Source organism: Leucopleurus acutus (assembly GCF_964270905.1).
Source record: "Leucopleurus acutus genome assembly, chromosome: 5".
Classification (NCBI taxonomy): Eukaryota; Metazoa; Chordata; class Mammalia; order Artiodactyla; family Delphinidae; genus Leucopleurus; species Leucopleurus acutus.
The window spans coordinates 108,961,206-108,973,587 of NC_139147.1; the positions used below are offsets into that span (position 1 = coordinate 108,961,206).

At 37.8% G+C, this 12,382-nt stretch overlaps 1 protein-coding gene across 3 annotated transcripts in view; it reads right to left on the reverse strand.

Annotated features, from left to right (window-relative positions):
* Nucleotides 1-12,382, reverse strand: part of GMPS (guanine monophosphate synthase) — a 112,469-nt gene that overhangs the window by 60,585 nt on the left and 39,502 nt on the right. The gene's annotated exons all lie outside the window — the stretch shown is intronic.

The following is a 12,382-nucleotide window of genomic DNA, read 5'->3' on the forward strand; positions in this document are numbered from 1 at the left end:
TCCAATACTAGGGTAAGCATACAGTCCAGCTGTGCCAAAATAAAGTACTGGTTTATGCCATGCCTGTTATACTGGCATTATTATTAATAGTGCCTCCTTCGAACCTCAAAAGCATCCCAGTTTGGGTAATAAATTATATGATCACCCAATCTAACTGTCACAGCATTCCTATGAGGGACATACTGATGAGGAACTGAAAGTTTCCTCCCAGAGTATATAAGCATACCCAAATTCACTTTATTAGGATTTTTTGTATTACCTGAGGAAAAAATATATATGCATCTGACCCATAACACTAAAAGTTTTTAAATGTTTTTTAATCTTATCTCTGACAAGTCTACATTGAAAACACTCTTCTGGAGAGCAATTTGGCAAAACATAAAATTTTAACCATATGTGCTGAAATATTTATCCGGAGTGTGCTAAAATATTTACCTGGAACTGGCTTCAAAATAATGCAAGGGCAGGTGGGTATGGATGAAACAAGATTGACTATAGGTCAACCACTGAAACCACTGAAGTTGGGTGATACATATATTGTGTTCACTTTAGTCTCGATTCTGTTTTTGTTTATTTTACACAAGAAAAAGCTTTAAAATGTGTATGTACCCTGTAAATCCACTTGGAGGAAGCACATACAATATGATCCCATTTTAAAACATTTTGTGTAAAAGTGCAATGTATGTACATGTATGAAAAAGAATGTATAGACAGATATACACCAAAATATTAACAGAGGCAGTATCTGAGTACTAATGGAATTATAGTAGGTGATTTAAAATTTTTCTTTATGCTCTTCAGTATGTTCAAATATTTACAATACACATATTTTTGTAGTTTTTCCCCCTCCAGTTGTAAAATTTGCACACTAAAAAAAATCTTAAGCCAGCCCCTTAGGCATCTGTGTAACACTTTCATCCCTCTTCCCTCTCCATTTAAATGAATAAATACATGCAGACTGTGACTTCCCGGGTGGTCCAGAGGTTAAGACTCCACGCTCCCAATACAGGGGGCCCAGGTTCCATCCCTGGTCAGGGAACTAGATACCGCCTACCACAACTAAAAGCCTGCATGCCGCAACCAAAATATCCCACGTGCTGCAACTAAAGATTCTTCACACCACAACAAAAATCCCACGTGCCACAACTAAAACCTGGCGTAGCCAAATAAATAAATACATAAATATTTTTTTAAAAAGTAAATAAAAAGAAATGCAGACTCACAACACCACTAACACTTCTTCACTGCAGTAATGAAAAAGCAACAATCACAGGCATCTACAGAGGAGGATTTGTGAGAGGAACTCAACCATAGGCCAGAAAGAATTCCTCAGATCACAAAATGAAGGTTTTAATCATAAGAATATCAAGCAATGTAGAATAATCAGATCACAGAAAACAGAAGTTTATAGAATATATTAATGCAAGAAATGCTAAAACTTTCTCCTTTCAGACCTTTACCCTTAGTCTTAGTATACGTATATACATACACATTCCCCTTTAAGGAATTTATCTAAAAGTTTTTTAATTTATTTTTTGTAAAGAATAAAGTACTTTTTAAAGACCACTATGTTATTGTGTAAATGTCTCAGATTTAGGTCCATTATCACCTTCAAAATTTTCACCAAATCCAAGTACAACCTGTTTTCTCATATTACAGGCAGAGTTCTCACTTTGCATGATTCTGATACGCAAGAATTTCATGCCATGCTTTATACCAGGGTTTAGTTAACTACAAACAGTCCCCAATATCATGGCTCCAATTTCAGTTAACATACATTAACATATAATAATTACATAAAGTTGCTCGTCAATTCACAAATCATCACATAAATAAGATGAACATCATGATCAATAGCCAATCATGTCCCTTCTCTCAAAGTCTACTGGTGATTAGTCACTGCACAACGAACAGCCGAGAGTGCAATTGTGCTGCCTTCTTGTTGCCCAGTGATAAATCCACATGCCATCTTACACATATGGATAATCAACAAAGATGAAAGTGCACCAAAGAAATTAAAAGTGATATGCTGGAAGTGAATTTCGAATCCAATGTAAATGGAATTATAGAAGAAATAGCTGGCTGTGGCAAGGTTGACACTGCTGCAGTATAAGCCCCTCTAGATGTGCAGTCAGAGGAACGTAGTGAAGGCAACTTATCAACATCAATGAGTGGTTGTGATAAAACGGATAACAATGTCCCAGAGGAAGTCACTCTGAGAAAATACTTCAAATTAAAGAAACTCTTGGAGATATTTCATGACATTCAAAGTGCAAAGGATAAAATGTTGAAAGCCATCAAAGCATAGAAAAGATGTGAAGGGAAGCACCGTGTAAAAAACTTATCAAGAGTAGCTTAAAAAGAAATAGGGCTTCCCTGGTGGCGCAGTGGTTGGGAGTCCGCCTGCCGATGCAGGGGACGCAGGTTCGTGCCCCAGTCCGGGAAGATCCCACATGCCGCGGAGCGGCTAGGCCTGTGAGCCATGGCCGCTGACCCTGCGAGTCCGGAGCCTGTGCTCCACATCGGGAGAGGCCACAACAGTGAGAGGCCCGTGTACCGCAAAAACAAAAAATTAAATTAAATTAAAAAAATAAAAAGAAATAAAGCACAATTCTCAATGTTTCTAAAGTTTTAAGTGATACTAAATAGTAGTTTCACTACTTCCCTATTCTTTATAATTAACAGTAAGAATATTTCAACAAAAAATTTTAAAACGTCACACCACCATCATAATTTTCCCATTGATTATATGATTGCTTTGCATGGTTTCAGCTTGCAAGTCCATTTTTACGATCATTTTACTATCACACAGTGAGGACTGTCTATTTCTTTAAATCAACCATTTTTTTCTTAAATAAATTAGTTTTAAAAGAAAATTTTATAGTTTTCTTAGCACGTTTTAAAGCTGTTCAATCAAATGACATCAGAGATCACTGAGGAAACACTGAATCCTTGCCTCACTTCTTTCTACCTCAGCTATCAACTTGCCTATCCAGCAAAAAGCTTCAACAACTCAGGGAAAAGCAAAAAGGTCACCAGTAATAAAAGCAAAAGTTCCATTCCCTGAAAACCTTAAATCTATTTACTCTTACTTCACACAGAGTTGTAAAGTCTGATCATTAGGCTTCCAAACCCTCAAGGGATTAGAAAGAGCACCCTAAAGAGAAAAATAGCTCATTAGTCACACCATTAGTTGAGACAAATGAAATTCAACATCACAAGACAGAAAAACCTATTATATCTATTTATAAAATTGATTTAAAACTAAAGACGAAGGCTATCCCTCTCAGGTGACCTGAAGTCATCATAATAAAGTAAGTAATGTTCATATCTTTTATGATAGCAAGAATGTTAAGTAAAAACTAAACCATATTCAGCACCCTATTTAAGAATAAAGCAAAAGAATCTTGCAGATACTATAAATATGGAAATGGCATCATTTTTGGATCCTCCTGAATCTCCTCATATCACTGACCACCAGATATCAAAACCAGAACCCAAGACATATATCATATAACTAAATGATAAGTTATTCCTCCAAGAACCCCAAAATACAAGCTGGTGGGAATGAACTACCAGAGCCACAATCCCTGTGTTACAGCATCTGTGTGGGAAGCAACCAGGAATCATTAAAGAAAACCAGAGAATTCCACAATGGCCAACAGGTAGTAGCTAAAAGGCACAGGGGCCAATTTAAGAACAGCAGCTGCACTGGGAGGAGGTGTGGCCACTCCAATGGAGCAGAGGCAGCAAGAGAACCTAAAGGTTTAATTCCCCTAAACCTTTGAAACTGACAGGCCAGGACTCCCTTCTGGGTCAGGGCTCACAATAAGGAGCAACTGCTGGGATGAGAATCAGAATTAATAGGATAAGCCTGAACCAAGATGGCGGAGTAGAAGGACATGCTCTCACTCCCTCTTGTGAGAACACCAGAATCACAATAGGCTGCTGGACAATCATTGACAGGAAGACACTGGAACTCACCAAAAAAGATATCCCACATCCAAAGACAAAGGGGAAGCCACAATGAGACAGTAGAGGGGCACAATCACAGCAAATCAAATCCCATAACTGCTGGGTGGGTGACTCACAGACTGGAGAACACTTATAGCACAGAAGTCCACACACTGGAATGAAGGTTCTGAGCCCCACGTCAGTCTTCTCAACCTGGTGGTTCAGCAACGGGAGGAGGAATTCCTAGAGAATCAGACGTTGAAGCCTAGTGGGATTTGACTGCAGGACTTTGACAGGACTCGGGGAAACAGATTCCACTCCTGGAGGGCACACACAAAGTAGTGTGCGCATCGGGACACGGGGGAAGGAGCAGTGACCCCATAGGAGACTGAACCAGACCTAACTGCTAGTGTTGGATGGTCTCCTGCAGAGGTGAGGGGTGGCTGTGGCTCACCATGGGGACAAGGATACTGGCAGCAGAAGTTCTGGAAAGTACTCCTTGGCATGAGCCCTCCCAGAGGCTGCCATTAGCCCCACCAAAGAGCCCAGGTAGGCTCCACTGTCGGGTTGCCTCAGGCCAAACAACCAACAGGGAGGGAACCCAGCCCTACCCATCAGCAGTCAAACGGATTATAGTTTTACTGAGCTCTGCCCACCAGAGCAACAGTCAGCTCTACCCACCACCAGTCCCTCCCAACAGGAAACCTGAACAAGCCTCTTAGATAGCCTCATCCACCAGAGGGCAGACAGGAGAAGCAAGAAAAAAAACAATCCTGCAGCCTGTGGAAGGAAAACCACATTCATAGAAAGATAGACAAGATGAAAAGGCAGAGGATTACGTACCAGGTGAAGGAACAAGATAAAAACCCAGAAAAACAACTAAATGAAGTGGAGATAGGCAACCTTCCAGAAAAGGAATTCAAAATAATGATAGTGAAGATGATACAGGACCTCGGAAAAAGAATGGAGGCAAAGACCGAGAGGATGCAAGAAATGTTTAACAAAGACCTAGAAGAATTAAAGAACAAACAGACAGAGATGAACAATACAATAACTGAAATGAAAACTACACTAAAAGGAATCAATAGCAGAATAACTGAGGCAGAAGAACAGATAAGTGACCTGGAAGACAGAATGGTGGAATTCACTGCTGCAGAACAAAGAAAAAAGAATGAAAAGAAATGAAGACAGCCTAAGAGACCTCTGGGATAACATTAAATGCAACAACATTCGCGTAATAGGGGCCCCAGAAGGAGAAGACAGAGAGAAAGGACCCGTGAAAACATTTGAAGAGATTGTAGTTGAAAACTCCCCTAACATAAGAAAAGAAATAGCCACCCAAGTCCAGGAAGCACAGCAAGTCCCAGGCAGGATAAACCCAAGGAGAAACACGCTGAGACACATAGTAATCAAATTGGCAAAAATTAAAGACAAAGAAAAATTATTGAAAGCAGCAATAATTGCTGCTTTTCAATTATTGAAAAACGAAAAATAACATACAAGGGAACTCCCATAATGTTAACAGCTAATTTCTCAGCAGAAACTCTACAAGCCAGAAGGGAGCGGCATGATACACTAAAGTGATGAAAGGGAAGAACCTACAACCAAGATTACTCTACCCAGTAAGGATCTCATTCAGATTCGATGGAGAAATCAAAAGCTTTACAGAAAAGCAAAAGCTAAGAGAATTCAGCACCACCAAACCAGCTCTACAACAAATGCTAAAGGAACTTCTCTAAGTGGGAAACACAAGAGAAAAAAAGGACCTACAACAACAAACCCAAAACGATTTAAGAAAATGGTCATAGGAACATATGTATCAAAAATGACCTTAAATGTGAATGGATTAAGTGCTCCAACCAAAAGACACAGGCTTGCTGAATGGATACAAAAACAAGATCCATATATATGCTGTTTACAAGAGACCCTCTTCAGACCTAGGGACACATACAGACTGAAAGTGATGGAATGGAAAAAGATATTCCATGCAAATGGAAATCAAAAGAAAGCTGGAGTAGCAACACTCATATCAGATAAAATAGACTTTAAAATAAAGAATGTTACAAGAAACAAGGAAAGACACTACATAATGATCAAGGGATCAATATAACAGAAGATATAACAATTATAAATATATATGCACCCAAAATAGGAGCACAATACATAAGGCAACTGCTAAGAGCTGAAAAAGAGGAAATCGACGGTAATACAATAATAGTGGGGGACCTTAACACCTCACCTACACCAATGGACAGATCATCCAAACAGAAAATTAATAAGGAAACCCAAGCTTTAAATGACACACTAAACCAGATAGATTTAATTAATATTTATAAGACATTCCATCCAAAAACAGCAGATTACACTTTCTTCTCAAGTGCACACAGAACATTCTCCAGGATAGATCACAGCTTGGGTCACAAATCAAGCCTCAGCAAATTTAAGAAAATTGAAAAAATATCAAGCATCTTTTCTAACCACAACGCTATGAGATTAGAAATGAATTACAGGGGAAAAAACATAAACAACACAAACACATGGAGGCTAAACACTACATTACCAAATAACCAAGAGATCACTGAAGAAATTAAAGAGGAAATCAAAAAATACCTAGAGACAAGTGACAATGAAAACATGACAATACAAAACCTATGGGATACAGCAAATGCAGTCCTAAGAGGGAAGTTTATAGCTATACAAGCCTACGTCAAGAAACAAGAAAAATCTCAAATAAACAATCTAACCTTACACCTAAAGGAACTAGAGAAAGAAGAACAAACAAAACCCCAAGTTAGCAGAAGGAAAGAAATCATAAAGCTCAGGGGAGAAATAAATGATATAAAAACAAAGAAAACAACAGCAAAGATCACTAAATCTAAAACCTGGTTCTTTGAGAAGTTAAACAAAATTGATAAACCATTAGACAGACTCATCAAGAAAAAGAGGGAGAGGACTCAAATCAATAAAATTAGAAATGAAAAAGGAGAAGTTACAACAGCCACCGCAGAAATACAAAGCATCCTAAGAGACTACTACAAACAACTCTATTCCAATAAAATGGACAACCTGGAAGAAATGGACAAATTCTTAGAAAAGTATAACCTTCCAAGACTGAACCAGCAAGAAATAGAAAATATGAACAGACCAATCACAAGTAACGAAATTGAAATTGTGATTAAAAATCTTCCAACAGGGGCTTCCCTGATGGCACAGTGGTTGAGAGTCCGCCTGCTGATGCAGGGGACACGGGTTCGTGCCCCGGTCCGGGAAGATTCCACATGCTGCGGAGCAGCTGGGCCTGTGAGCCATGGCCGTTGAGCCTGTGCGTCCGGAGCCTGTGCTCCGCAACGAGAGAGGCCACAACAGTGAGAGGCCCACATACTGCAAAAAAAAAGAACAAAAAAATCTTCCAACAAACAAAAGTCCAGGACCAGATGGCATCACAGGTGAATTCTATCAAACATTTAGAGAAGAGCTAAAACACATCCTCCTCAAACTCTTCCAAAAAACTGCAGAGGAAGGAACACTCCCAAACTCATTCTATGAGGCCACCATCACCCCGATACCAAAATGAGACAAAGATACTACAAAAAAAGAAAATTACAGACCAGTATCACTGATGAATATACATGCAAAAATCCTCAACAAAATACTAGCAGACAGAATCCAACAACACATTAAAAGAATCATACACCATGATCAACTGGGATTTATCCCAGGGATGCAAGGATTCTTCAATATACACAGATCAATGTGATACCCCATATTAACAAATTGAAGAAGAAAAACCACATGATCATCTCAATAGATGCAGTAAAAGCTTCTGACAGAATTCAACACCCATTTATGATAAAAACTCTCCAGAAAGTGGGCATAGAGGGAACCTACCTCAACATAATAAAGGCCAAATATGACAAACCCACAGCAAACATCATTCTCATCGGTGAAAAACTGAAAGCATTTCCTCTAAGATCAGGAACAAGACAAGGATGTCCACTCTCACTGCTATTATTCAACATAGTTTTGGAAGTCCCAGACACGGCAATCATAGAAGAAAAAGAAATAAAAGGAATACAAATTGGAAAAGAAGAAGTAAAACTGTCACTGTTTGCAGATGACATGATACTATACATAGAGAATCCTAAAGATGCCACCAGAAAATGACTAGAGCTAATCAATTAATTTGGTAAAGTTGCAGGGTACAAAATTAATGCACAGAAATCTCTTGCATTCCTATACACTAAAGATTAAAAATCTGAAAGAGAAATGAAGGAAACACTCCCATTTACCACTGTAACAAAAAGAATAAAATACCTAGGAATAAAACCACCTAGCGAGACAAAAGACCTGTATGCAGAAAGCTGTAAGACACTGATGAAAGAAATTAAAGATGATATCAACAGATGAAGAGATATACCATGTTCTTGGATTGGAAGAATCAATATTGTGAAAATGACTCTACTACCCAAAGCAATCTACAGATTCAATTCAATCCCTATCAAATTACCAACGGCATTTTTTACAGAACTAGAACAAAAAAATCTTAAAATTTGTATGGAGACACAAAAGACCCCGAATAGCCAAAGCAGTCTTGAGGGAAAAAAACAGAGCTGGAGGAATCAGACTCTCTGACTTCAGACTATACTATAAAGCTACAGTAATCAAGACAATATGGTACTGGCACAAAAACAGAAACATAGATCAATGCAACAAGATACAAAGCCCAGAGGTAAACCCACACACCTACGGTCAACTAATCTATGACAAAGGAGGCAAGAATATACAATGTAGAAAAGACAGTCTCTTCAATAAGTGGTGCTGGGAAAACAGGACAGCTACATGTAAAAGAATGAAATTAGAACACTCCCTAACACCATACACAAAAATAAACTCAAAATGGATTAGAGACCTAAATGTAAGACCAGACACTATAAAACTCTTAGAGGAAAACATAGAAAGAACACTCTGTGACATAAATCACAGCAAGACCTTTTTTGATCCACCTCCTAGAGTAATGGAAATAAAAACAAAAATAAACAAATGGGACCTAATGAAACTTAAAAGTTTTAGCACAGCAAAGGAAACCATAAACAATACCAAAAGGCAACCCTCAGAATGGGAGAAAATATTTGCAAATGAATCAACGGACAAAGGATTTATCTCCAAAATACATGAACAGCTCATGCAGCTCAATATTAAAAAAAAAACAACCCAATCCAAAAATGGGCAGAAGACCTAAACAGACATTTCTCCAAAGAAGACATGCAGATGGCCAAGAAGCACATGAAAAGCTGCTCAACATCACTAATTATTAGAGAAATGCAAATCAAAACAACAATGCGGTATCACCTCACACCAGTTAGAATGGGCTTCATCTGAAAATCTACAAACAACAAATGCTGGAGAGGGTGTAGAGAAAAGGGATCCCTCTTGCACTGTTGGTGGGAATGTAAACTGATACAGCCACTATGGAGAACAGTATGGAGGGTCCTTAAAAAACTAAAAATAGAATTACCATTGATCCAGCAATCCCATTACTGGGCATATACACAGAGAAAACCATAATTCAAAAAGACACATGCACCCCAATGTTCATTGCAGCACTATTTACAATAGCCAGGTCAAGGAAGCAACCTAAATGCCCATCGACAGACGAATGGATAAAGAAGATATGGTACATATATATGATGGAATATTACTCAGACATAAAAAGGATTGAAATTGGGTCATTTGTTGAGATGTGGATGGATCTAGAGACTGTCATACAGAGTGAAGTAAGTCAGAAAGAGAAAAACAAACATTGTATATTAACACATATATGTAGAACGTAGAAAAATGGTACAGATGAACTGGTTTGCAGGGCAGAAACTGAGACACACATGTAGAGAACAAATGTATGGACACCAAGGGGGAAAAGTCGTGGGGGGGTTATGGGTGGGGGTGTGATGAATTAGGCGATTGGGATTGACATGTATACACTGATGTGTATAAAACTGATGACTAATAAGAACCTGCTGTTTAAAAAAATAAATAAAATAAAATTCAAAAAAAAATAAGATAAGGAAAACAGAAGGGCCAGACTAAAGTGTGGGGAGGAATCAGTGCCAGGAATGCTCAGAAAACAAACTGCCATGATTTTAACAGAAGAGGGAGCTCTATCAATTTGTAGAAAGTATCTGAAAATTTAGAAGGTATTCTAAAAATGCAAGAAATATTAGGAATTCCCTGGAGGTCCAGTGGTTAGGACTCCGTGTTTCCACTGCAGGGGGCACGGGTTCCATCCCTGGTCCCATAACTAAGATCCGTGTGGGGAGCCAAAAGAAAAGAAAAGAAAAGAAAAAAAATGCAAGAAATACACCTGATACTAACAGAACATTGTTAATCAACTATACTCCAATATAAAATAAAAATTTTAAAAAAGTAAAATGCAAGAAATTAAGTTTGCATGGAAGAGAATCAATAAGCATAGAAGTTAAATTCCATACAAAGTTACTAAAAGTAAAAAAGGAAATAAGGAATAGAATAATATCTCTAAAGCAAGCAAGACAGAAAGACAAACTCAAACAACAGATGAAAACTGGAATGTGCTATTTCTAAATAAGCGAAAAGGTATTAAAATTCTGCAAGGCATGAAAGAATATGAATCAAAATTAGACTATAAACCCAGAAAGACCAATCCCAAGACATACTCTCAACAATATTATTTGGCTTTAAAGAAAAAAACCCTTTGAATATATTGGTTAAAAACTTATAACTCACTCAACTACACATTTGTTGCGTGTAGTTTTCTTTACATGTGTCTTATTTTACAATAAATATTTTTTAAATAAAGCAAAAGAAGGGAACTAAGAGTCTGTACCTTTTATTTCAGGTGTCTTACATATTTTCTTATTCATAATGTATTTGTTTTACAGATGAAGAAAATGCCAGTTGCCTGGGGATAGGACTAAAATGTAAGTCTTTTCAAACCCCAAAATAATTAGCACTGCAGAAGGAAAGTGGTTAAATATGCATTATATTTCTGGAAGACTACCTTCAAAGTTATTTTACTTTTTAATATTTTGGTACTTAAAAGGGGTAAGCTTTATTACTTTCAAAAGTTTCCATCATGAGTGAAATAATGTTCTGTTGATGTCTCCAAGAAAAGAACTATTATACTATATAAACGATTTTTGAAATTGAATTTCATCAATACCAAACTTATTCGTGTAATTGCCTTTAAAATCCCTTTTGGGGCTTCCCTGGTGGCGCAGTGGTTGAGAGTACGCCTGCCGGTGCAGGGGACATGGGTTCGTGCCCTGGTCTGGGAGGGTCCCACATGCCGCGGAGCAGCTGGGCCCATGAGCCATGGCCGCTGAGCCTGCGCTCGGCAACCAGGAGAGGCCATGGCAGTGAGAGGCCCGCGTACCGCAAAAAAAAAAAAAAAAAAAAAGCCCTTTCAAATTAGGAGCCTTCAATTGTTGAAATAAAATTAAAAGTTTTAGGGTTAAGAAAGATTTAAAAAATACCCACCCACACCCATTTTAGTGATCTGAGATTCTCAAGTACTCAGAATAATCCTTTCATTACCAAAAGACAACTGGAAATTTGACTTTTATCTATCTAATCTCACCACATCTATAACTAAAAAAATAGTACAGTTTCTTCACAACATTATCCAACATCTCAGGTACTTTAGATGAATCAACCTCACCAAAGATTTTTCATAAGAGCCCATCACCTCACATACAATGCTGAATGAAGTTTGAGCCTACAACTAAAGGATTAAAACAAAGAGACTATAGCTCCTGACCTTACCATATGCTTGTTAATACCCTCTTTTATTTTGAAAAATTTTGAACCTACAAAAAGTTGAAAGTATGGTACAATGAACAGCATTCTCCAACTAAATTTAACAATTAGTAACATTTTGCCACATTTGGTTTATTTCTACCTATATATATACTTTTTCCCCTGAACAACTGGAAAGTAAATTGCAGATTTTTCACTCCCCAAACATCTTTTCATCATGGACCTCCTACAAACTGGAACATTCCCCTGCATAACTACAATACCTTTTTCACACCCAAGAAATTTAACACTGTTAGTATCTATACACAAATTTTCCCAAATGTCACAAATACCTTTATGGCATTTTTTTTTCCTTTAATTCCAGAACCCTATCGAAGACCACACATTTTGCACACACATTAATCTAGAACTATTCACCTCCTCACATTTTTATGGTCTTTCATGACACTGACATTTTTAAAAGTTCAGAGTAGCTTTTTGTAGAATGACCCACAACCAGGATGGGTTTCCTTTCTCATGATTAGACTCTAGATAAACATTTCTTTTTGGCAACAATTTTACATTGGTGATGATTTTACACTGCCTTCTCCTGATGTCATACAATGGCAAGGACACAATGTCACTTTGTTCCACTACT